Source organism: Pseudophryne corroboree, chromosome 9 (assembly GCF_028390025.1).
Source record: "Pseudophryne corroboree isolate aPseCor3 chromosome 9, aPseCor3.hap2, whole genome shotgun sequence".
In the NCBI taxonomy this organism is placed as follows: Eukaryota; Metazoa; Chordata; class Amphibia; order Anura; family Myobatrachidae; genus Pseudophryne; species Pseudophryne corroboree.
In genome coordinates, this window is record NC_086452.1 from 437,720,060 (window position 1) to 437,745,420 (window position 25,361).

The following is a 25,361-nucleotide window of genomic DNA, read 5'->3' on the forward strand; positions in this document are numbered from 1 at the left end:
ATTGATCAAACCATGAAGGGTTATTTCCTTTTCAAAGTTATTTTACACTTTTAAACTAGAGCATGTAAGATAAGATAGACACATTGCTTTATATTTCTGGACACCTTCTGAGTTCTTCATCAGCACTATATATCATCTTGTTCATCATTGAACAAAACACAGGTAAGGCATGCTCTATGCATTGGATTCAACTAAATCTACAGAGCATTGATAGTCAATGGCATTGCCACTTTATGTAGCGGATAACAAACAGTCGCAATGTTCCCTCAGAATGCCAGCTGAGTAAGCCTCACCTTTCTCAGGTGGCCGTTGCAGGGCGACTTACAAGCCTTGTCCTCGCCAGTCCTCGCCAGTCCCAGAAGATGGGGGTGACATGCCCGCATCCCTCCCCACAAACACCTCTGCCTAGTGGCGTAAATTCGTTCCAGATGCCCAGAGGCAAGATAAATATTGGTGCCCCGCTATATTCAGATAAATATATGTATGTGTGCGTGCGTGTGTGTGTAGTGTTCTGATTTTTTTTTTGTATATACTGTATATATACATTTCATTGTTTTGTATTTTAAATCACACATTTCTTAGCAGTCATACCCAGGATTAGAACCCATGACCTGTTACACTGACAGCAAACACTTTACTGATGAAGCTGTTTGCTTCTGTATAGGAAACATGAGAATTCTAACTATATGTTATAATAATAAGTTACGTGTAATTCTCAGAGAAGTAACTTTATATATAGTTAGAATTCTCATATTTCCTATACAGGAGCAAATACTAGTTTGCAGGAATCTATGACCTGCAAACTGGATTTGTTCTAGGGAACAGGATTGCCACCTAGCAACAACAGGTGGGTTAGGCAGCAAGCCTCCCGAAATTGCTACAGTGGCTGGCGCGCCCGCTTAATTAGCTTTGTATGGATTATCGTAAGAGAAGAGCCACTCGTAGTGCATTGAAACCAGAGATGGTTTATTTAACTGAAACTGATAACGTTCCCCAAAATGAACAGAGGGGAGTGATAAAGGTTTAAACTGTATGCTAAAGGTAGTAGCGGAAACAAAGAATTAGAAACAGTTAGTATCAGCAGAACTTTAGGTATAAACGTCCAAGGCGGAAAGTAATCTACTTCTGTTCTTTATTGGCAGCTGCTTGCGGCTTCTTTTGGTCCATCAGTGCGCCTAAGGAACAACGAAAGGGAGAAAATTAGTATCTGAAATAGAGTTTTTTTAGAGGAAATAACAGCCCCAGCAACATTGGTGCAATCCCAAGGTGGGTTGGGTAGGAGCTGTTGCTAGGTGGCAATCCTGTTCCCTAGAACAAATCCAGTTTGCAGGTCATAGATTCCTGCAAACTAGTGTTTTGTTCTTCGGGAGGGTTGCCACCTAGCAACAGCAGGTGGGCAGACTACCACATACCTGGTGGTTGCTCTGAGGAACTCGAATTTTTGCGAGTCTGTTGGCCTCCAGTAGTGTTTTGCAAAAGTGTGTGTGAGCGGAGGACCATCTTGCAGCTAGCATGATGGACTGCAAAGGAATGCCTTTGGCAGCCACTCTTGTTGCGGCAGCTACCCGTAGGGAATGGCTTTTGAAGTGATATGTATCGATGACTGCTTCTTTCATGGAAGCCACTATCCACCCCCTAATAGTTGAGGGTCTAGCAGGTCAATATGGTTTTCTACAGGTGATAAAGAGTTGTGTTATGTTATCTCTTAATTGTTCTGTCTGGAAAGGTAGGTTGATAAGTAGGAGGCTATGCGCAGACTTGGGTCTTGAGGCTCTTGGATAATATCGAGCTCCACAATAGGGCTATTAAAGGAGGAGGTTTTAGTGTGTCCTTTGAGTATGATATGGTATCCCGTAGGTGTGAGTGAAAGCCATGGGTCTGAGATGTGTAAGACGGTGAGTTCAGCTCCTCTCACAGCTATAGCCAGAGCCAGTAATGATGCTAGTTTGCGAGATAATAGGCTGATATTAGTGTCTGTGTTCCAAGAGGACAGGAAAGAGAGAAATGGTTCTATGTCCCAGGTGTTTGAGTACTTTGGCAGTATGGACCTAGAGAGGTGAATGTCTCTGAGCAGACACAAGTATAATTTGTTCACTGTTAAGTTCGGGATTATGATGGCTAGAGCCGAGCCATATGACCTTATGGTAGCTGACGCTAGTCCCATTTGGTATTTAGAGGCTAGGAAATCTAGAGCTAGGTGAATTAGTGAGTTCTGGTTAGAGGTTATATGTTGAGATCGCCACGCATCAAATTCCTTAATTATTGCGCAATATCTGGCTCTTGTACGAGGTCTTAAGGATGCGTTAATCAGGGCTCTTGTTGGAGAGGCTAAAGAGAGGTCGGTTAACAACCCAGTGATATTGCCATCCACATGCACTGGGGAAGAGTCTCTAGTTTGTCCGGGGTTCCTTGGAAACACTCCCTGGATAGGCCCAGGGGAATTTTGGGGCCTATACGTAGTTGGTTGATCAAAGGGAACCATACCTTGGATGGCCAGACTGGGTATACTAACACTATGTGGGGTACCCGGTCTTCCCTGATTTTCTGGAGTACTTTCAGGAGAAGTGCCAGGGGGGGGGGGGGGGAGGCATACGGGTGAGGTAGATCTGTCCACGGAAAGGACATTGCATCAATCCTCCATACTCCTGTTGTCCATATACTGGACACAAATCGCTGGGTCTGAGCATTTGCAGTTCCCAAAGGTTTGGATTATTGTTAGAAAAACGTGGCTTTTTAGGGCCACAGAATCTAGGGAAAGTCTTTTGCGGGACAAGGAGTCTGCTAGCTCGTTTAACTGTCCCGGGATGTAGGACGCGAGAAGGATTATGCCCCTTTGTGTAGCCCAGTTCCAAATTTCTAAGGCTTCTCTGCATAGGGATATTGACTTGGTACCCCCCATTCTGTTTATGTATGACACTGCGGTCATGCATAGGTGAATGGAGGAGTCTTTTACGTGGGCGGGGACTAACACCTTTAGAGCTAGTTTTGCTGCACGTAGCTCTAGTATGTTGATGTGCAGTTGGGATTCTTCAGTTGACCAAGGGCCCCTGACTGCTTTCTCTCGAGAAAATCCTCCCCAACCTGTTAAAGACGCATCTGTGGTTATCGTCATGGAGGGTGGGGGGTCTAGGAGAGGGCGGGGAGGAGGAGTAGAGAAACTGTTCCAGTGAAACAGCTCTGTCTTCGCTCTTCTGGAGAGAAAAATTGTATCTTTCCAGGTATAGTAGGCGTGAATTAGTGTTCTTAGTAAGCCCTGCAGTTCCCTGCATAGTAGAGGTACATGTCGAAAACCTTGGGACATTGCGATTATTTTCCCAATAATTGTTGCTAAATAGTGTAGAGATAATCTGTATTTTGTAGAAGTTTTTTGTATATACGTTTTTGTGTCTAACCATTTCTCCGACGGAACTGCTAGGGAGAAAGAATGGGTATCCAGATTGAACCCCAGGAACGTTAATGTCTTGGTTGGGGTAAGTACGGATTTTGGGGTATTTATAGTGTAGCACAAGTCTTCTAATAAGGAGAGGGCTATTTCTCTGTGCTTCGTAATGGTATCGAGGTCTGGGTGTACCAGCAGTATGTCGTCTAGGTACACAATGCACAGAATGCTCTGCTGGCGCAGGTGAGCGACAACAGCTTTCATAGCCGTGTGAATGTATAGGGTGCACATGGAAGTCCAAATACCATGACAGTCCACTGGTATAAATTGTGTTTCCAAGAGAACCTGAGGAAACGCCTGTGGTTGGGGTGAACTGATATAGAATGGAAAGCTTCTTTGAGGTCTATTTTTATGCAGAAGCAGTCCCTTGTGAGTATATATGGGCCCTCATTCCGAGTTGATCGCTCACTAGCTGCTTTTAGCAGCTTTGCACACGCTAAGCCGCCGCCTACTGGGAGTGAATCTTAGCTTATCAAAATTGCGAACGAAAGATTAGCAGAATTGCGATTACACACCTCTTAGCAGTTTCAGAGTAGCTCCAGACTTACTCGGCATCTGCGATCAGTTCAGTGCTTGTCGTTCCTGGTTTGACGTCACAAACACACCCAGCGTTCGCCCAGACACTACCCCGTTTCTCCAGGCACTCCCGCGTTTTTCCCAGAATAGGTAGCGTTTTTTCACACACTCCCATAAAACGGACAGTTTCCGCCCAAAAACACCCACTTCCTGTCAATCACATTACGATTACCAGAACGAAGAAAAAACCTCGAAATGCCGTGAGTAAAATACGTAATTGCATAGCAAATTTACTTGGCGCAGTCGTACTGCGGACATTGCGCATGCGCATTAGCGACTAATCGCTCCGTTGCGAAAAAAAATTACAGAGCGAACAACTCTGAATGACCACCATGGTTTTGCCCAACTGCTAATAAATTTGCTGCTGCGATCAACTCTGAATTACCCCCATGTGCACTGCAGGTGGGGCAGATGTAACATGTGCACAGAGAGTTAGATTTGGGTGGGTTATTTTGTTTCTGTGCAGGGTAAATACTGGCTGCTTTATTTTTACACTGCAATTTAGGTTTCAGTTTGAACACACCCCGCCCAAATCTGACTCTCTCTGCACATGTTACATCTGCCCCTTCCCCCTCAGTGCAACGTGGTTTTGCCCAACTGCTAACAAATTTGCTGCTGCGATCAACTCTGAATTAGGCCCATTGGCCCTCATTCCGAGTTGTTCGCTTGCTAGCTACTTTTAGCAGAAATGCAAACACAAAGCCGCCTACCCTCTGGGAGTGTATCTTAGCATAGCAGAATTGCTAACGAAAGATTAGCAATTCTGCTATTATTAGCAGAATTGCTAACGAAAGCAATTTTCTTGCAGTTTCTGAGTAGCTCCAGACCTACTCCTAGATTGCGATCACCTCAGTCCGTTTAGTTCCTGGTTTGATGTCACAAACACGCCCAGCGTCCGACCAGCCACTCCCCCGTTTGTCCAGCCACTCCTGCGTTTTTACCTGGCACGCCTGCGTTTTTTAGCACACTCCCTAAAAACAGCCAGTTTCCGCCCAGAAACACCTACCTCCTGTCAATCAGCAGAGCGATTGAAAAGCTTTGTTCGCCTGTGAGTAAAATAGCATGGTTTTGTGTAAATTTGTTCAGCGCGTGCGCCCTGCTGTGCATACGCATGCGCAGAACTGCCGGATTTTAGCCTATTAGCAATTCTGCAAAAATTAGCAGCGAGCGAACAACTCGGAATGAGGGCCGTTGTCTCTCTCCAAGATTTGATAAATCTGCCCCTTTGTGTTGAATTGTCTTATTGTACATCATGACTGCAGACAGGCATCGTATTGGGCATTACTAAAACTGTTGGCCATTTTTGATGGACATTATATTGGTCATCTTCTTGTGCATTGCCACTACTTATGTGTGTTATATACTGGGAGTACCGGTAGAACTAAAGGACGCCTTACTTGGCACTCATTTTTATTTTATATATGTTAATTGTAAGAACGGAAAGTCAAACCATTGTATTTCCTTAATGATCAGAAACAGAATTTCAGACTCTTATTTTTGTTATTTAAACAACTATAAGTTAGAAAGTGCGCTCTCGTAGTCACACCCACAGGCTCGCTGCCAATTGCTAAACTCTCCCATGTCTGATGAGGGGCATGCACTGTGCAATTGGGTATGGGTCATTAGGTCGACAAGACTTAGGTTGACGTGTACTAGGTCAACATGGAAAAAGGTCGACATGAGTTTTTTGACTTTTTTTGCTGTCGTTTTCTTCGTAAAGTGACGGGGAACCCCAATTAGTGCACCGTGTCTCCTCGCATGGTGAGCGAGCTTCGGGCAAGGTGCCTCGCTCCGTTACCGCTGCGCTCGGTACAGGTTATCATTCCAAATCGTAGTCCACGTGGATCGTAAAGTATGAAAAAGTTAAAAAAAATATGAAATGTTTTTTTTTTTAAACTCATGTTGACCTTTTTCCATGTCGACCTCATGACCATGTCGACCTAATGAATGCCGACCAATAGTGTTCGACCTAATGACCGTATTCGGTGCAATTATAAGGGGGTCCAGTCCATAATTGGCTGATAATTACACAGTGTATATCCGAAACATCTTCCAGCATGTCCGACAGATGCAATAATCTGTGCTCGGATATCAGCAGCACCTTACAGTCTATTGGCTCTGCAGACAGACTGCAGAGCAAAGGGGGTAATACAGACTGGATTGCTGCAGCGGCAGCGATCGCTGTCTGAGGCCCTTTGTGGAGTGCGCCCGCGCACCCCGGATAGGCCCAGTGAGATACTAACAGCTGATTGACAGGGGCGGGACAGGGTGCTGTCCGGACAACACAAGTGTTTTTGGACCATTGCGGGGGTAGGCCGAGGTGGCTGCATGACGTCACACGCAGCCGCTGCGACACGGCGAGTAGCCGCCTGCCAGAGCATCTAGGGTGCGCAGCAGCTGCGCTGGCAGGGAGCTACTCAGCCTGACATGCGGGGCGGACATGCTGGGCATGTCCGCCCCGCATGTCGGGCTGTCCGCCCCCGCATGTCAGAGAAACTGATCGTAGATGTGCTATATCAGCTCTGAATGACCCCCCCAGACTCCCTGCTCACTGCCTTAGTGTAAATATGCGTGTGCACTTTTTCTGCTGCCTGTGGTACATTACATATCTTTAGTACACAGGTTCTCAAACTCGGTCCTCAGGACCCCACACAGTGCATGTTTTGCAGGTCTCCTCATATATACATAAAAGGAGAAATAGAGTAGTCCACAAGCGCTACTAAAAATGAAAGATTAGATAGTTCAAATTCCAAATTCTTCCGAGCAATATCCCTATAGGGGTAGTGATTTCTACAAAGTTTCTAGGACTCTTCGTTCCAACAAAGGATCGCACCTCTACACTGACCTCCACACCATGTGAGATGTACATCAAAAGGTTTCTTTATAACATCATTCGTATCGTTCCCTTTTATTTCCACTGGACATCATCTTATCCCATACAAACCACACTCACCTCCGGTAAGTCCCCTGCGCTTCTGGGAGTGAATCTTAGCAGCAAATTTATTAGCAGTTGGGCCAAACCATGTGCACTGCGTGGAGGGGGCAGATGTAACATGTGCAGAGAGAGTTAGATTTGGACGGGTTATTTTGTTTCTGTGCAGTGTAAATACTGGCTGCTTTATTTTTGGGTCTGGGACTCAGGGTCGACAGCAAAAAGGTCGACACACCTTAGGTCGACGCCAATTGGTTGACACACCTGAGGTCGACATTGACAAAAGTCGACATGGACAAATGGTCGACAGGAACAAGGCCGACATGGAAAAAGGTCGACATGAGTTTTTTATGTTTTTTTGGTGTCGTTTTCTTCGTAGAGTGACCGGGAACCCCAATTAGTGCACCGCGTCCCCTCGCATGACTCGCTTCGCTCGCCATGCTTCAGGCATGGTGCCTTCGCTCCGCTACCGCTTTGCTCGGCACAGGTTACCGTTCCAATCGTAGTCCACGTGGATCGTTAAGTATGAAAAGGTTCCAAGAAAGAAAAAAATCCTGAAAAACTCATGTCGACCTTTTTCCATGTCGACCTTGTTCCTGTCGACCTTTTGTCCACGTCGACCTTTTGTCCATTGCGACCTAAGGTGTGTCGACCAATTGGCGTCGACCTAAGGTGTGTCGACCTTTTTTGCTGTCGACCTGAAGTCCGGATACCTTTATTTTTACACTGCAATTTAGATTTCAGTTTGAACACACCCCAGTTCTGACCTGATCGCAGTGCTGCAAAAGACGCTAGCGGGCGATCCGGTCTGAATGACCCCCAATGTCTGGACAATGTAAACAATGTGTAGAAAGTGAACGGACAATCTATACAACATGTGATATTCCGATTGGATTCTGTACAATGCTTGGCCTGTTGTGAGGCAAATTAGTGAGTAGTATGTTCTATTAAAGCAACTTGTTCTGTATTTACAGTGCCTGTAATGTTGTATCAGGGTTAGTTTGTCCCACAGGGGTGCATTGCTGTTATTAATCTGGTACATTATCATGCATGGGGTGTGTATCGCGTGACCGGCGCTTAGATTCTGGACAGCTGTCGGGTGCTGCTCTATCTCCTCTCCCGGTCTCTACTCTCTGTGTTGTGCTGTCGTCCCTGCGAATGACATGTCATGGTGACACACTCAGGGAGAGGAGCAGTCCTGAATGATGAGGGCTTGCAGCGGGCGGAGAGTGCACTGAAGAATACTGTAGATGGTGAGTTGCTCCTGGGGAGGGTAGGTGGAGGTCTGGTTGTGGTTGCGCCCAGGGCCGGTTCGAATGCCCTCGGCGCCCCGGGCAGGGAATGGGGGCATGGCTTACTACAGGGGGCGTGGTCAGTCACGCCCCCTGTACAGCAGAAGCGCCGCTTAAATGCCGAGCGGTGCGGGATGACGTCATCGCGCACCGCACAGCAAAAGGTCCTCTCCGCGAAGGGAAACTAGACGCGTAGTGTCTAGTTCCCTTCGCGGAGAGGACCTTTGCTGTGCGGTGCGCGATGACGTCATCGCGCACCGCTCAGTAATGGTCCTCTTTGCGAAGGGAAACTAGACGCTACGCGTCTAGTTCCCTTCACGGGACCAGAGCCGCAGGAGCCGGGGGGACACAGCGGGCAGCGGAGGGCACAGCAGTGGCGGATCTTACCATGGTGCGGCGCCCTCCGGATGGCGCCAGCGCCCTCCGGAAGGCGGCGCCCCGGGCAAAAGTACTGCTTGCCCGTGGCAAGATCCGCTACTGGTTGCGCCGGCCGGTGGTAGCAGCAGCAGGTGGTCCTGTACAGCATACTGCAGGTCTCTTCCCTCCTATCCTGCTCCCTGACTATTGTAGTAGCTTTTGTATTTGTATGTGTATACAGAGCGGTCTTAACAGCAGTGTAGGCCCCTGGGCACAGCAATGCACTGGGGCCCCTACACATCCTCCAGCGGTAGGAGTGGGGGGTGCTATCAGCGGCAGCTTTCATGTCCTGCGGGTGGTAGGGGGTGTTCTATCTTCCGCTCAGCATGTAGGACCTGGAGAAATAATTTCTGATGATTACTCCTTTACTGCACAGATGGGGCAGGAAGGAGAACACTAAACTGTAGAAGGGGGCATTGGGCTGAATGAAGGGGCCCCGGTACATGACTTCCAGGATAGTAGGGGATGTTTAATACGCAGGGGAGGGGTGTATAGTGGACTGGGCTTAATATTTATAATTTTCTGGTGGGAGGGCAGCTTGGTTTACTGCAGATATCTCCGGTTCCTGGAAATAGATTTCTTAGCTTTAATGGAATTAAAAAAACGAGAGAGTCCCACCTTTCAGGAGGTACTGGGGACATGGGAATCAGAGTTCAGGAGCTAGAGCAATCCACCAACGAAAGTATAAAACTGGATACCAGGCGTGTGGAGCTGGAGCAGGGTCCAGCTGCTGGGAGGCTGATATCTCTGGTTCTGGGCTGAGTAGAGACTGCCAGTGTCCACCAAAAGCGGAGAGTCACAGATTTTGGAGTTTACCCTCAGAAAAACTCTAAAGGTGCATACACACACACTGGGCGTTTTTGCCCAGCGTGTATGCACAGCGATGATCGCTGACATCGCTGGGCTGAAAAGTGCTCAGTGCATAAACACTGAGCACTTTTCCCCCCTGACCAGCCACTATGGAAAGCCGCTCACCCCGCCGTTCATCTACTGGTAATACCAGTAGATGAACGGCGGCTTAGAGCGATGAAGTGGGAGCACGCATCAGCGTTCACCGTTCATCGCTTGTCCATACACACTGGGCGGCTTTGAGCTGACAGCAGCTCAAAACACCAAAAGTGAGCTGCTTTCAGCTCAAAATCGCCCAGTGTGTATGGGTCTTAAGTCAGACAGAACCCGAGATATCTGGCTGGGAAGAGCAATTAACAGGCTTGGATGGGGACAACTGCTTTGAAGTCAGATATCTCCGGTTCCACAGGGCCGATTTTCAAAAATCTGGTACCCCTTGTTAAAGCTGATTAACTTACAGGACAGAAAAGCTATACCTTTTACACTAAAATTTGAGCCACTGCGGCCGCTGGATGTAATCCTTAACCTTCGTACTTTTTACCCAGTTAGCGTACTGTTAGGCGCCGGGGTCCGCTCGTCGGTGCGGCCCGGCGCCTAGCAACCAGGGACGCCGTACGCGTACAGCCGCCGGCTCCCTGGCAACGCTAGACGCCGGGCGCACTGAGCCGCACGGACCCTAGCAACAGGGACGCCACTGGCGGACCGCGTTCCCCGTTGCTGGGTCCAGTTAAAATGATTGTGCACCTGTTTCCTGGCCGTGCAGCAAGGCAGCTGCACGGCATTTATGTAATCAGCCCTGTCAGCAGCTGATTGGAGGACTCCTGTTTATATGCACTCCCAGGGCTTCTCACAGACGCCGGTAATAGCTTCCTGCATGCTGTCCTTGTTTGCTGAGAGTCTGTTTCCAGTCTTGCTGTATCCGGTCGTTCCAGTCTTCAGTAGTCCTGTACTCGGAAGTTGTCATCTTGTTCCTGGAGTCCTGACTGATCACCGTTTAACATCCAGTGGTGTTCGTGAGTCGCGGCTTTGCCGTGTGTTGCGGCTTGGCCGCTTTACCATTTATTATTTTTGTTTTGGAGCATTTTGCGGAGGGTTCCGCTTCCACAGGTCCACTCTGGTATCCGGCGGTGCTGGGTAGGAGTATTGGACAAGTGGATTTTTGGTTGTCCTTTTCCCTGGCGGTTTTTCCGCACATACTTTAGGTCTTTGCTAGTTAGCTTGTTGCCCCTGGTCTGTTGTCAGTCAGAGGTCCTCTTGTTATCATCCTGCCTCGGATTTCCCTTTGTCTCTCATTAAGACCGGGGGGCACCGGAGTTGGGCAGACATAATCCGCCCTTCAAACGTGGCTGCCATGGGCTCAAGAAACCATAGTCTCGCAAGGGATCTCCGATAGCACGGGCGAGACAATAGAGTTAGGGCGCCAGGGGCAACTAGTCTTTCCTGCTCCCGTTACCAGCATTCCATTCCAGCGCTCTGGTCATTGTCGTTAGATCTCCTCTGGTCAGGAGTGCTGGAATCATAACATTATTACCGGCCACACCAAAACTTAAAATTAAACGGGGTTTAATTTTTTTCTCATTCAGTTTTGTAAGAGTTTATCGGCCTCATGAATCCAACAGGTTTAGGGCCAAATCCTGGTCAGCTCTTAGTCGGCCAGATTCAAGAACTTACTCAGATGGTTCAGGATCTTTCCCTTCGGGTGAAGTCGCAGGAAGATCTTTTGCGAACTTCCCCGAAGGTAGTCCCTGAACCAAAGATGCATTTGCCTGACCGTTTTTCTGGTGATAGGAAAGAGTTTTTTAATTTTAAAGAATCCTGTAAACTTTATTTTCATTTAAGACCGATCTCCTCGGGTACTGAATCTCAGCGGGTTGGGATTATTATTTCTTTGCTCCAGGGGGATCCTCAGACCTGGGCACTTGGTTTGAAAGCAGAGGATCCGGCCTTGTTGTCAGTAGACGCCTTTTTTGGGTCTTTAGGGCTATTGTGTGATGACCCTGATAGAGAGGCATCCGCTGAAGGTCAGTTGCGCGCTCTCAGACAGGGTAGGAATCCTGCAGAGGTTTATTGTATGGAGTTTCGCCGTTGGTCGAACCACTGTGGCTGGAATGACCCAGCCCTGCGCAGTCAGTTTCGCCTCGGCTTATCAGAGTCTATAAAAGACAGTCTCCTTCAGTATCCCGCTCCTGAGACTCTCGATAAACTCATGGAGCTTTCTATTAAGATTGATCGTCGTCTCAGAGAGCGGAGGGCTGAAAAAGGAGCTCCTGTCAGGTCAACTCCATGTGTATATTCCATTCCTGAGGACGTAGAGGAGCCCATGCAGATGGGTCTCTCCCGGCTGTCTCCTGAGGAAAGAGCCAGAAGGCAAAACTCTGGTCTTTGTTTGTACTGTGGGGGTAAGGGACATTTTGCTCGTAATTGTCCGAACAAGTCGGGAAACGCCTCGACCAGGTGAATTGGGAGGGGGTTCACCTAGGTCTGCAGCTTATCTCCTCGAATAACTCCCTTTTAGTCCCAGCTAAAGTTTCCTTTGGCAGCCTCAGTTCTTCGGTGTCGGCTTTTGTTGACAGTGGAGCTGCAGGAAACTTTATGGATTTAACTTGGGCTAAGGCCTTAGGCATTCCTCAGTTATCTTTGGGTAGGTGTGTCACCATGCATGGCTTAGATGGGAGTCCACTGTCCAATGGGGTTATTTCCCTCTGTACACCCCCTGTACTACTTACGGTAGGAGCTCTTCATTCTGAAAAAATCGAGTTCTTCCTTACCCATTGCCCAGCAGTTCCAGTGGTTCTGGGTCACCCTTGGCTGGCCTTTCATAATCCCACCATTGATTGGCGGTGATAAGGAATGTATTACGTTTCCAGTCAGAATAGCAGCTGCCATTCCTGAACTCATTCCCGTGGAATACCAAGAGTTTGCCGATGTGTTCTCCAAGGGCAATGCAGACATTCTGCCTCCACATCGGCCTAATGATTGTGCTATTGAGCTAATTCCTGGTGCCGCATTGCCAAAGGGAAGGTTATATGCTTTATCCGGGCCAGAAACTGCGGCCATGAATGATTATGTTAAGGAGAGCCTAGGGAAAGGATTTATTAGGCCATCAAAATCTCCTTTAAGTGCAGGCTTCTTCTTTGTGGAGAAAAAGGATGGCTCGCTTAGACCTTGCATTGACTTTAGAGCCCTGAATAAAATCTCAGTTAAAAATACTTATCCTCTGCCGCTGATTTCTGTCCTCTTTGATCAGCTGCGTTCGGCTGTGATTTTTTCTAAAATTGACCTAAGAGGAGCGTATAACCTCATCCGAATCAAGTCTGGAGATGAGTGAAAGACGGCCTTCAGTACTCAGTCGAGTCACTACGAATACCTGGTGATGCCGTTCGGCTTGTCTAACGCTCCAGCAGTTTTCCAGGACCTCATTAACGATGTGCTCCGTGACTTCCTAGTGAAATTCGTGGTCGTTTACTTAGACGACATCCTGATTTATTCTGACTCAATTGAACAACATGTTACCCAGGTGCGTCAGGTTCTTCAAAAGTTACGTGAGAATCATCTATATGCCAAGCTGGAGAAATGTGAGTTTCATGTCACGGAAGTATCTTTTTTAGGGTACATTATTTCCCCTCGGGGATTTTTCATGGAACCTAAGAAGCTCCAGGCCATCCTTAGTTGGGCGCAACCCACCAATTTAAAAGCAATTCAGCGCTTTTTAGGGTTTGCGAATTATTATAGGAGGTTCATTCATTCTTTTTCCGACCTGGTTGCTCCCATTGTGGCTCTGACAAAGAAAGGAGCGGTTCCTACCAACTGGTCGCGTGAAGCTGAGTTGTCCTTTCGGGCCCTGAAACAAGCTTTTGTCTCGGCTCCAGTCCTCAGACATCCCAATCCAGAATTGCCCTTCATTGTGGAGGTTGATGCCTCGGAGGTTGGAGTGGGGGCTATCCTATCTCAAAAGGATCCGGAGTCTCTGGAACTACATCCTTGTGCCTTTATGTCCAGGAAATTCTCCTCCGCTGAATCCAACTATGACGTTGGTAACCGGGAGTTACTGGCAATAAAATGGGCTTTCGAGGAGTGGAGGCATTGGCTGGAGGGAGCAACACATACTATTACAGTTTTGACTGACCATAAAAACCTGCAATACATCGAATCAGCTAAGCGGCTGAATGCCCGGCAGGCTCGTTGGGCTTTATTCTTTACTCGTTTCAAATTTATTATCACTTTCAGGCCAGGTTCCAAGAATACCAAGGCGGATGCCCTGTCACGCAGTTTTCTTCCAGTTCACAATAACAGTCCTGTTACTCCCATACTTCCATCTTCAGTCATTTGGGCAGGCCTCACACAAGATTTATTTACCCAGTTAAAACAGCTTCAACACCAAGCTCCTGGAAATACTCCTGCTGGTCGTCTTTACGTCCCTGAGTTTTTGAGAGCTACTGTTTTGACTGAGTTCCATGATAACAAAATTTCCAGGCATCCGGGGATCTCTAAGACTTTGGAGTTAGTCTCCCGCTCAGTATGGTGGCCTGGTCTTTCTAAAGACGTTAAGGAGTTTGTTTTTTCATGTCAGGTTTGTGCACAGCATAAGGTTCCCCGTTCCTTGCCTATCGGGCAACTTATGCCCTTAAATGTCCCCCTCAGGCCATGGTCTCATATTTCCATGGATTTTGTGGTAGACCTTCCCCTTTCAGCAGGATTCCGAGTCATATGGGTGGTAGTGGACCGTTTTAGCAAGATGGCTCATTTCATTGCTCTTCCCCGACTGCCATCTGCCCAAGGATTGGCAGTTTTGTTTCTCCGCCATGTTTTCAGACTTCATGGGTTGCCCACTGATATTGTTTCTGATCGGGGTCCACAATTCATTGCACAATTCTGGAAGTGTTTTTGTGCTTCATTAAAGATGAAATTGTCATTAACATCCGGTTACCACCCCCAATCCAACGGGCAAACCGAGCGAGTTAACCAATCATTGAAACAGTATTTGCGTTTGTACTCAGCCAAACTCCAGAATGATTGGTCTGAGTTTCTTCCATTGGCGGAGTTTGCTTACAATAATTCTTGTCATTCCTCCACTAATGTGTCTCCATTCTTTTCAGTTTTTGGTTTTCACCCCAGAGCTAATTCTTTTTTTCAACATTTCTCAGTTTCCTTGCTAACCTTAACCTCCCATCTCAGAGCCATTTGGAAAAAAGTGCACCTTGCTCTCAGAAAAACGGCCTTTCGAGAGAAATTTTTTTCTGACAGGCTCCGACGTCCTTGCACTTTTAAGGTGGGAGATAGGGTATGGTTGTCGACTCGTAACATTAGACTTCGACAATCCTCGGCTAGATTGGGACCCAAATTTATTGGACCATTTCATATTATTAAAAAAGTCAACCCAGTTGCTTTCCGGTTACGTTTACCAAGATCTCTCCGGATTGGAAATACGTTTCATTGCTCCCTGTTGAAACCATACGTTTCTTCCAGTAGATTTCCTCGGAAGATCTCTCAGGGAAGATCTCCAGTGGATGTACAGGGAGAACAGGAGTTCCTGGTGGAGAAGGTTCTCGATTCCAAATTGTCCCGGGGCAGGCTTTATTTTCTGGTTCACTGGAGAGGCTATGGTCCAGAGGAAAGGTCTTGGGTCCTGGATAAGGATCTTCATGCCCCGAGGCTCAAGAGGGCATTTTTTCGGGAATTTCCTCGGAAGCCTGGCTTTAGGGGTTCCTTGACCCCTCCTCAAGGGGGGGGGGGTACTGTTAGGCGCCGGGGTCCGCTCGTCGGTGCGGCCTGGCGCCTAGCAACCAGGGATGCCGTACGCGTACAGCCGCCGGCTCCCTGGCAACGCTAGACGCCGGGCGCACTGAGCCGCACGGACCCTAGCAACAGGGACGCCACTGGCGGACCGCGTTCCCCGCTGATGGGTCCAGTTAAAATGATTGTGCACCTGTTTCCTGGCCGTGCGGCAAGGCAGCTGCACGGCATTTATGTAATCAGCCCTGTCAGCAGCTGATTGGAGGACTCCTGTTTATATGCACTCCCAGGGCTTCTCACAGACGCCGGTAATAGCTTCCTGCATGCTGTCCTTGTTTGCTGAGAGTCTGTTTCCAGTCTTGCTGTATCCGGTCGTTCCAGTCTTCAGTAGTCCTGTACTCGGAAGTTGTCATCTTGTTCCTGGAGTCCTGACTGATCACCGTTTAACATCCAGTGGTGTTCGTGAGTCGCGGCTTTGCCGTGTGTTGCGGCTTGGCCGCTTTACCATTTATTATTTGTGTTTTGGAGCATTTTGCGGAGGGTTCCGCTTCCACAGGTCCACTCTGGTATCCGGCGGTGCTGGGTAGGAATATTGGACAAGTGGATTTTTGGTTGTCCTTTTCCCTGGCGGTTTTTCCGCACATAGGCCCTCATTCCGAGTCGTTCGCTCTGTAAATTTCATCGCATCGCAGCGATTTTCCGCTTAGTGCGCATGCGCAATGTCCGCACTGCGACTGCGCCAAGTAAATTTGCTATGAAGATAGTATTTTTACTCACGGCTTTTTCATCGCTCCGGCGATCGTAGTGTGATTGACAGGAAATGGGTGTTACTGGGCGGAAACAGGCCGTTTTATGGGCGTGTGGGAAAAAACGCTACCGTTTCCGGAAAAAACGCAGGAGTGGCCGGAGAAACGGGGGAGTGTCTGGGCGAACGCTGGGTGTGTTTGTGACGTCAAACCAGGAACGACAAGCACTGAACTGATCGCAGATGCCGAGTAAGTCAGAAGCTACTCTGAAACTGCTAAGAAGTTTGTAATCGCAATATTGCGAATACATCGTTCGCAATTTTAAGATGCTAAGATACACTCCCAGTATGCGGCGGCTTAGCGTGAGCAACTCTGCTAAAATCGCCTTGCGAGCGAACAACTCGGAATGAGGGCCATACTTCAGGTCTTTGCTAGTTAGCTTGTTGCCCCTGGCCTGTTGTCAGTCAGAGGTCCTCTTGTTATCATCCTGCCTCGGATTTCCCTTTGTCTCTCATTAAGACCGGGGGGCACCGGAGTTGGGCAGACATAATCCGCCCTTCAAACGTGGCTGCCATGGGCTCAAGAAACCATAGTCTCGCAAGGGATCTCCGATAGCACGGGTGAGACAATAGAGTTAGGGCGCCAGGGGCAACTAGTCTTTCCTGCTCCCGTTACCAGCATTCCATTCCAGCGCTCTGGTCATTGTCATTAGATCTCCTCTGGTCAGGAGTGCTGGAATCATAACACGTACACAGGCCCATACCGTGTACGCACTTTGCGTACACACGCGGCACGGACGTACAAAGCACACACTTTACGTACACATACTCCGACACGCTGTAAGCACAATGCAGCTACACGTGTGGCTGAAATACACTTTAAACCTTAGCAGGAAAAGGGACACGACACCAATTGTATTTAAAATATGTTGGGATCTGACCCACCAGCAGTTATTTACTAAAAGGGGGTTACAATAGTAATACAATCACAATAAGCGATACAGGCTACAATCAATGATACATAAGTTTGTTTCGCCAGCGCCACCCGGTCCTCAGTCAATCAAGATAGATGACCTTCAGACAATGTGTCTGACCACCCAGGCAGCTTGACTTTTATACATTTGTTCAAATCCTGATACAATAGAAACTGTAAACTCTTCACATATAGGTCAAAGGGCTGGTCATTTACAGTACAGGAGGGGTCATAGGTTGGTTTGAATAGGTGGGCGATGCCTGGTCCAGGTGTACTTGCAGTTGGTCTCCACTGGGTTCCCGCCGAATATCAGGAGTACAGTAAATACAGTTAATATTAATATTCTGTTCCTGCGCATATCTATGCGCAGGAGCGTGCTATCTTCTGCAAACTGCTACTGGAATATTGCTCTTAAAATAACTTATAGCTGGATACCAAACACCACCTCATAACCTAATGCTGTCCCCTTATATCCTGTAAAGGTGAATCCCTTTGTTGTTATACATTTCAAGCAAGTATAAATCGCTGGTGTGGTACATGTGGGCTATGTGTAAATTGTGCACTATGTGGATTAAGTATGAAATATGTCTTTGTGGCTTTTCCATGCGAATACAAATGCTACCGTAATTACTCATACGACGCGCTAATACGCACCACCACGTGCGCGGTTATACGCAACCTGCAAGTATGTGCGCGCACGGCAGAATAAGTACGTGATGTGTATGGCTGTAATATTTTCGATTTCGACACCCTGGAAAGAGGGGACCCACAGCTATCAGCCTAGGGCTCTTTTACTCCTGGGGCCCTTGGGCAAGAGCCCATTGAGCCCATGCGAAAAGACAGCCCTGTGTGTATATGTGCATTGGTGTATTTGTATGTGTATATGTGTATTGGTGCAGGGCTGAAACTAGGTGTGGGCAGATGATGCTTCGCACACAGCGCATTTGACGCTGTGGGCGCACCATCCGCATCCCCCCTGATTGGCCCCGCATCCCCCCTGATTGGCCACCGCCAGCTGCAGCGCTGCCTGCCAGACGCATATCTGTTGTCCGCTGATATATATTATAGCCGCTGGACAGACTATCTTTGTCTCACCCGTCCCCTGTGCTGCAGCTCTGCCCCGCTCCTCCACCTCCTCCTTGGCTGGTGCAGCAGCGCAGTGTCCCTACATTTTACAGGCGGGGCCAGAGACATACCTCCTCCTGGTAGGGAGCCACGCAGGGGATGCCGGGAGGATGGAGTGGCAGCAGCTCCAGCAATAGCAGTAGCTCTGATCCCATTGTGTACCGCGGCTTCAGCCGTCACTATTAAAGTTCTTCATCTATTGGGGGTATTCAATACATGTCGGATCCTCTCCAGTCAATTTGCGGGCAAATCAGACTGGTTTTGCCCATTTTCGACAATGCCATGCCGACTCTTTTTAAAGTCGGATTGACATTGGCCGCAAATCCGACAAAACACCATGGCTAATCCGCCGATCCACGTGTTTTCCGGCAAGTCGAAATTGTCAACAAGTCGGAAAAAACGGCAGCCCCATTGAATAGGTCGAATCCTGATTCGACCACAAAAAGTTGGAAACTGCCATCTTTACGACTAGACGGCAATTCCGACTCCCATTGAATAGACCCTTATGTTGCCATCAGAGTTTTGCATACATGGTACTGTACCGTTGGCAGGAAACTGATGGTTTGAAACTGTGGTTCACAAACTTTTCTGAATCATGGTGCCCTAGAGTATCAGAATATTTTTCACAGCACCCCTAGGCCATGAGTTTCTTATTGAAAATTTTTGAAAGAAATACTAAATTAAGTAAATTGTGTTTATATGTCATCCTTAAGTTCAATTGTGGGGTGATGTAAGGGACACGATTTGCTTCTGTTTGTCCACATATTTTATAATTGACAGCCAACAGCTTTTTACATTGACCATAAATAATTTGAATTGGTCCTGGACCACCAATCAAAGGCACCCCTGCAAGTGTCCCGAGGCACCCCAGGGTGCCACAGCACACAGTTTGAGCCACTGGTTTAAAATATTGATGGACCTCCCTGCAGTTAGTTATTGGACAGCGGCAGCCAAATCGGGAAATAGGCTAAGTGATGTGACAGGGAGGGGTGGGGCCATGGGCTGAGATAAAAAAAACAACCATCAGCTGAGACCTGCCATCATTGGCAACTATGACCATGCCTACTCCATTTTATATTCTGTGTGTGAACAGAAAGGTTGTCTGTGGGATGTTCATTACGACAGACAGCGTCCCCTTTTTACACATTACGGCAGACAGCGTCCCCTTTTTACACATTACGGCAGACAGCATCCCCTCTTTACACATTACAGCAGACAGCATCCCCCTTTTTACACATTACGGCAGACCGCGTCCCCCTTTTTACACATTAAGGCATACAGACAGAATAGATAGATAGATAGAACAGATATACTTACTGTCTCCGCTGGCTCACAGGCTCCTCTGTGCTGGCAGATCCCAGGCAGGGGAGAAGGAGGAGGAGGGATCCGCAACAGCGCTATGTAATTGGTGGTGGCGCTGCTGCAGCTGTCCCTCTCCTTCACTATAGGCTGTGTGGGGATGTTGTGGATGGGTGAAGGGTTCCGGAGGTGCTGTGGGATGGGAAGGGACGGGAGTGCCGGGGGTGGGGTAGGGGACCGCAGGCACCATGGGTAGGGTAGGGGCAAGTACGGGTGGTGGGGCGGATGGGAAAGGAGGTCCGGAGGTGGTGGAGGGGCAGGTGCGGGGGTGCCATTGGTGGGGGAGGGGTGGGGGAGGGGGGGACCGCGGATAGAGGAGGGTGTCTGCAGATGCTGCGGGTGGAGGGGGGGTGAATGGTGGAGGGGGCCTGGAGGTGCTGTGGGTGGTGAAGGGGCAGAGGAGTGGGAGCCGCGGGTGGTGAAGGGGGTCTGGAGGCACAGCATGTGGGGGAGGGGTGGAGTGCCGCATGTGGTGGAGGGGAAGGTGCGGAGGTGTGGTGCATTGGGGAGAGGTCTGGAGGCGCTGCGGGTACTGTACATGCCATAAAAGGTAGTTGTAGGGTATGCAGTAACAGGGCCAGGACAGGGGTGACAGGATCAGAACAGGGTTGACGGGGCCAGGACAGGGGTGACGGGGCCAGGACAGGGATGACGGGGCCAGGACAGAGGCGACGAGGCCAGGACAGAAATGACAGGGACAGGATAGGGGTGATAGGGCCAGGGTAGGGGCGGCAGGACCAGGACAGGGGTGACGGGGCCAGTATAGGGTTGACAGGGCAAGCACAGGGGTGACAGGGCCAGGATAGGGGTAACAGGGCCAGCATAAGGGTGACAGGGCCATGATAAGGGTGAAAGGGCCAGGATAAGGGTGGCAGGGCAAGGCCAGGGGTGACAGGGACATGACAGAACACAGGGCACGGGAGAGATTGGTATTAGGGACAAAACAGTGGTGACAGACAGATGTGTCTTACCGGAGTCACTGCTGCTGGCTGCTGCTGTTCCACTCCAACCTGTTGGGATCTGCTGCTGCTGGAGACTTGGCATGGCTGACTCTCTTAGGCTGTAGTCCTGCTTCCTCTGCCCGTCCGCATCCCTCCCCCCCTCCTCCGTCACACACCGCAGACCTCGCGCAGCTGCCGGGCACTGTGGTAAGGTGAGACTGGAAATGACTGGTTAGCTCCCAGGAGATGCTGCGGCTGGAGGGAGGAGGGGGTCATAGCATGCACGTGGCGCGAACCTCGCGGCTGCCGGGCACAGTGGTAAGGGGAGACTGGGAGTGACTGGTTAGCTCCCAGGAGATGCTGCGGCTGGAGGGAGGAGTGGGTCGGAGCCTGCAAGCAGCTCGGAATTCTGCAGCGCTACCCGCCAGCTAAAGTGTGTGAATGAGCTGGGCGCACCTGACTGCGGGTGGCAGCGCTGCAGCTAGCGGTGGGGTTGCCGGGGCTGGAGATAACAGAGGCAGTATGGAACCTGCACAGCGGCAGGTGCCCCACAAAACTGCAGCTAAGAAGCGTGGAGTGTGCCAGAAAGTGATGCTCCTCCGCGCCAGAGAGACCCTGCTGAGTATGCCGATGTGGGGGGTCAAGCACACAGTGAGCCGGTGCCCGTCTGTCTGTATGACATACCCCTCACACACCCCCATACCTCCCAAATGTCCCGATTTTCGGGGGACATTCCCATTTTTGGGGTCTGTCCCGCTGTCCCACCCGCGGGTCGCAGTGTCCCGCGGTGGGGGGGGGGGGCAGTTGGAAAGCTCCTGTACTCGCTGTTCTGCTTAGCAGAGCAGCGGTGAATAGTGGAGACAGAGGGAGAGGGGGCATCAGGGGGTACGGATTAAGGGGGGGTTCCAGCAGCAGAGCTGGATTAAGGGGGGGCAGGGGGTACGTACCGTTGGCCCCACAGTTTTAGGGGCCCCCCCGGCTGGAGTAGCTCTGTCCCAGCTCTGAAGTCCCCCCCCCCCTCCTGCCAGCAACAACGGCAGCATTGTGCTACAGTCAGCACACGCTGCTGCATATTGGCAGGTCTGTGGTGTTGCAGGGAGGCAGCAGTCTCCCTGCTTTCTTCTCCCTGTGCGGGTGTGTAGGGGGGAGCGACCACCTCCTCTGGATTTAGCCCTAGCTGAGGGGCCAAAATTCCATTAAAAAAATTAATTTCAATCCGAATTTGCATAAGGGGGCGTGGCAGCGCGTCCCGCGATTAGGCCACGCCCCCAACCCCACAGCAGGCACAGCAATGAGATAGGGCTCCCCTGTCTCAAGTGCCCTGGGCCCCCTGGACTCATAATCAGCCCCTGGGGGCATGCCAGCAGCTCACAGAGCGCTGGGCATGCCCCCTCACTGACGAAAACGGGGGCCCTCCCATGAAGCGACGCCCCCTTTTCGCTGAGTGTGTGTCCCTCCTTCTGCCTGAAGAAAGCTCCTGCAGAAAGCTGGGAGGTCTGCACCCCTGCCTGTGCCATGCCCATACCATCTGCTTCTGCTCCTAGTCTCCTGTAGATTTGGCCAGATCTGTGACTCATTTGACTAACTCCGCCCAGTGTTGTGACTCCGCCCAGCGTTAGCAAATGAATCACAAAGTCACAGATCTGGGCTATTATATAGGAGATATGTATGTGTATATATATATAGAGAGAGTGAGAGAGAGAGAGAGACACACACATTGGGGTCATTCCGAGTTGATTGCACGTAGCAACTTTTTGCTGCTCGTGTGATCAACTTGACGCCGCTTATGGGGGAGTGTATGTTAGCATAGTAGGGCTGCGATCGCTTGTGCAGCCCTGCTATGCTAAAAAAGTTTCCTGCAAAACAAGACCAGGGTCAGACTTACTAACCCTGTCCGACGGATCCAGCGACGAAGGTCCCGGAATTGACTTCAGACATCCGCCCTCCAAACGCCTGGACACGTCTGCGTTTAGCTCACCACGTCTGGAAAACGGTCAGTTGACGCCCTGGAACGCCACCCGCCTGTCAATCTTCTTGCGATTGCCGTTGCAATCACTTTTTCTGCTGGCGGCAACGACACCCATGCGCAATGCGGCCGCCGCGCCTGCGCAGTTGTGACCCGTTCGCACTGCTGTGACAAATTGCAGTGTGCGAACGGGTCGGAATGACGCCCATTATACGTAGTGGCACTCAAAGGACTTTTCAACTAAATGTAGATATAAGCAGCAAGCACCTTAAATAATATCAACGTTTCAGTTTTATTAATTAAAACTTTCACCAAGATAGTCCTGATGAAAGTTTTAATAAAAAAACTGAAAAGTTGATGATTTAAGGTGCTTGATGCTTATATCTACATTTAATTGAAAAGTCCTTTGAGTGCTGCTACGTATAGTCAACAAAAAACAGTGAGAGGATAGATCAAAGGCAATAACAAAGCAAATAAATTGTGATATACGTCACATGTTAGGGTGTCCTTTCGGATGATCACTCTTTGAATTGTCTCATGATATCCAGATATCAAACATGAAAAAAAGAGAGATAGTACACATATATGGGTGGTATTGCTTTAAACACTAATTGAACAGCCTATAAGTGTCCAGAAAAGGAAAGCCTAAAGTGCCGGACCCAATTTGATAGTAGATGAGGATAGCAGTGCCGTAACTAGCCATTTTAGCGCTGTGTGCAAGAAACGACAGTGGCGCCCCCCCCCCCCCCATGCAAGACAGGGGCAGGGCGCGCCGCAGGCGCGCAAAAAAATTATAGGGGCGTGGCTTCACAGGGAAGGGGCGTGGCCACAAAATAACAGCAATTCATACTACGGTGCACAGTAGTCTACATTATTCAAATTACGCTGCACAGTAGCGCCACTACACCAGGTAGAGACCCTTTTATACATTACAGCAGACAGCGTCCCCCTTTTTACACATTGCGGCAGCAAGGCCCCCTCTTTACACATTGCGGCAGCCAGGCCCCTTTTTTACACATTGCGGCAGCCAGACCCCCTTTTTATACATTGTGGCAGCCAGTCCCCCTTTTTAGACATTGCGGCAGCCAGACCCCCTTTTTATACATTGTGGCAGCCAGGACCCCTTTTTACACATTGCGGCAGCCAGGACCCCTTTTTACACATTGCGGCAGCCAGGCCCCCTTTTTACACATTGCGGCAGCCAGACCCCCTTTTTATACATTGCGGCAGCCAGGACCCCATTTTACACATTGCGGCAGACGGTGTCCCCCTGAGAGAGAGAGAGAGAGAGAGAGAGAGAGAGAGAGAGAGACATACTTACCTTCTCCCCGCTGACAGGCTCCTCGTGCAGCTCCCTCTCAGTGCAGGCTGCGTGAGGTGAGAAGGAGGAGGAGGGAGGGGGGATTGCAGCCGCAGCAGCGCTATTTGATTGGTAGTAAGCGCCGCTGCAGCATCCCCCTCTCCTTCTGTATTGGTTGCCTGGCGCTGCTATGGATGCTGGGATGGAGGAACCGCATCCCAGCATCCATAGCAGCGCCGGGCAGCCAATACAGAAGGAGAGGGGGATGCAGCAGCGGTGCTTACTACCAATCAAATAGCGCTGCTGCGGCTCCCTGCTCCCCCTCCCTCCTCCTCCTTCTCTCCGCTGCTCGGCGCTGGTCTCTTCCCCTCCACAGCGCGGCGCACACAGAGGCGGCATGTAATGAGTCAATTTGACTCATTACATGCCGTTGGCCGTTGCGCCCCCAGGGCAACTGCGCTGTGTGCCAAGCCCCCTTGGCACACACGTAGTTATGGCCCTGGAGGATAGTATCTCGCCACCGCTCCACCGATATTTGTGGACGTACCGAAACTCACATCAAAATGGATAAGAACAAGTGTATAAAGGTATCTTTTAATGCTGTATCCCACGTGATATAAGGCAGAAAGGAAGCTACTCCAAATAACGTACCCCACTCACTTTGGAGGGGGATTGTTCACGAATATCGGTGGAGCGGTGGCGAGATACTATCCTCATCTACTATCAAATTGGGTCCGGCACTTTAGGCTTTCCTTTTCTGGACACTTATAGGCTGTTCAATTAGTGTTTAAAGCAATACCACCCATATATGTGTACTATCTCTCTATTTTTCATGTTTGATATCTGGATATCATGAGACAATTCAAAGAGTGATCATCCGAAAGGACACCCTAACATGTGACGTATATCACAATTTATTTGCTTTGTTATCGCCTTTGATCTATCCTCTCACTGTTTTTTGTTGATTATTGTTTTGATCTGTTATTTGGACGGATCCGTTGAGGATCTAGATTGGGCTGATAACCTTTTGCGCCAGGAATTTACACTACTGTGTTTTTATTGTGCTGCTACGTATAGTGTCCATATACCTGTCCACTGCCATTGTCTCAAGAAGTCACTGAGGCCAATATATACTGCAATTGGGATTGAGTGGCGGCATATAAATATATATATATATATATATATATATATATATATATATATAATATACATGCACATGCGCATATGAAGAGATTGTGTGGGACCGCATGAGGGGTAAGTTATACCCCCCTCCTCACCTGCTCCAGCTGTGGGGTAACTATTAGGACTCAGTGAAGCCAACTGCAGGGGACCCACGTGGTGAGGCTGGAGACATTTGAGACCCCAGAGGAGACTTTATGAAACGGGACTCACTGACCCACGAGGGGACTGCTGGCGAGATGAGCAGCGCTAGCCGGGTCTCCTGTCAGGGAACGGAGCTTCACTTTATGAGAGGGCACACTGTAAAGAAGGGAGCCGCGCTGCTGCGGAGGTCCAGGCAGTACAAAACCTGGTGGCAGTGTGGAGAAGTCACTCTGAAGCAGCTGCTGAGGGAGGATACCTGCTGGTGGCGCCTCCCTGAGCCTGCCGGGGAACTGTCAAAGGAGACTGAGAGGCAGCGCCAGGGTCTTGGAGGCAGTGCCTGCGGTCGATTGTGTGGGACAGCATGAGGGGGCCCCTAAAGTGTGGGGGCCCC

General features: G+C 49.5%; 1 protein-coding gene across 1 annotated transcript in view; it reads left to right on the forward strand.

The window, feature by feature from the left end:
- LMOD3 (leiomodin 3) overlaps window positions 1-25,361 on the forward strand; it is a 36,561-nt gene that overhangs the window by 8,083 nt on the left and 3,117 nt on the right. The window lies entirely within an intron of this gene.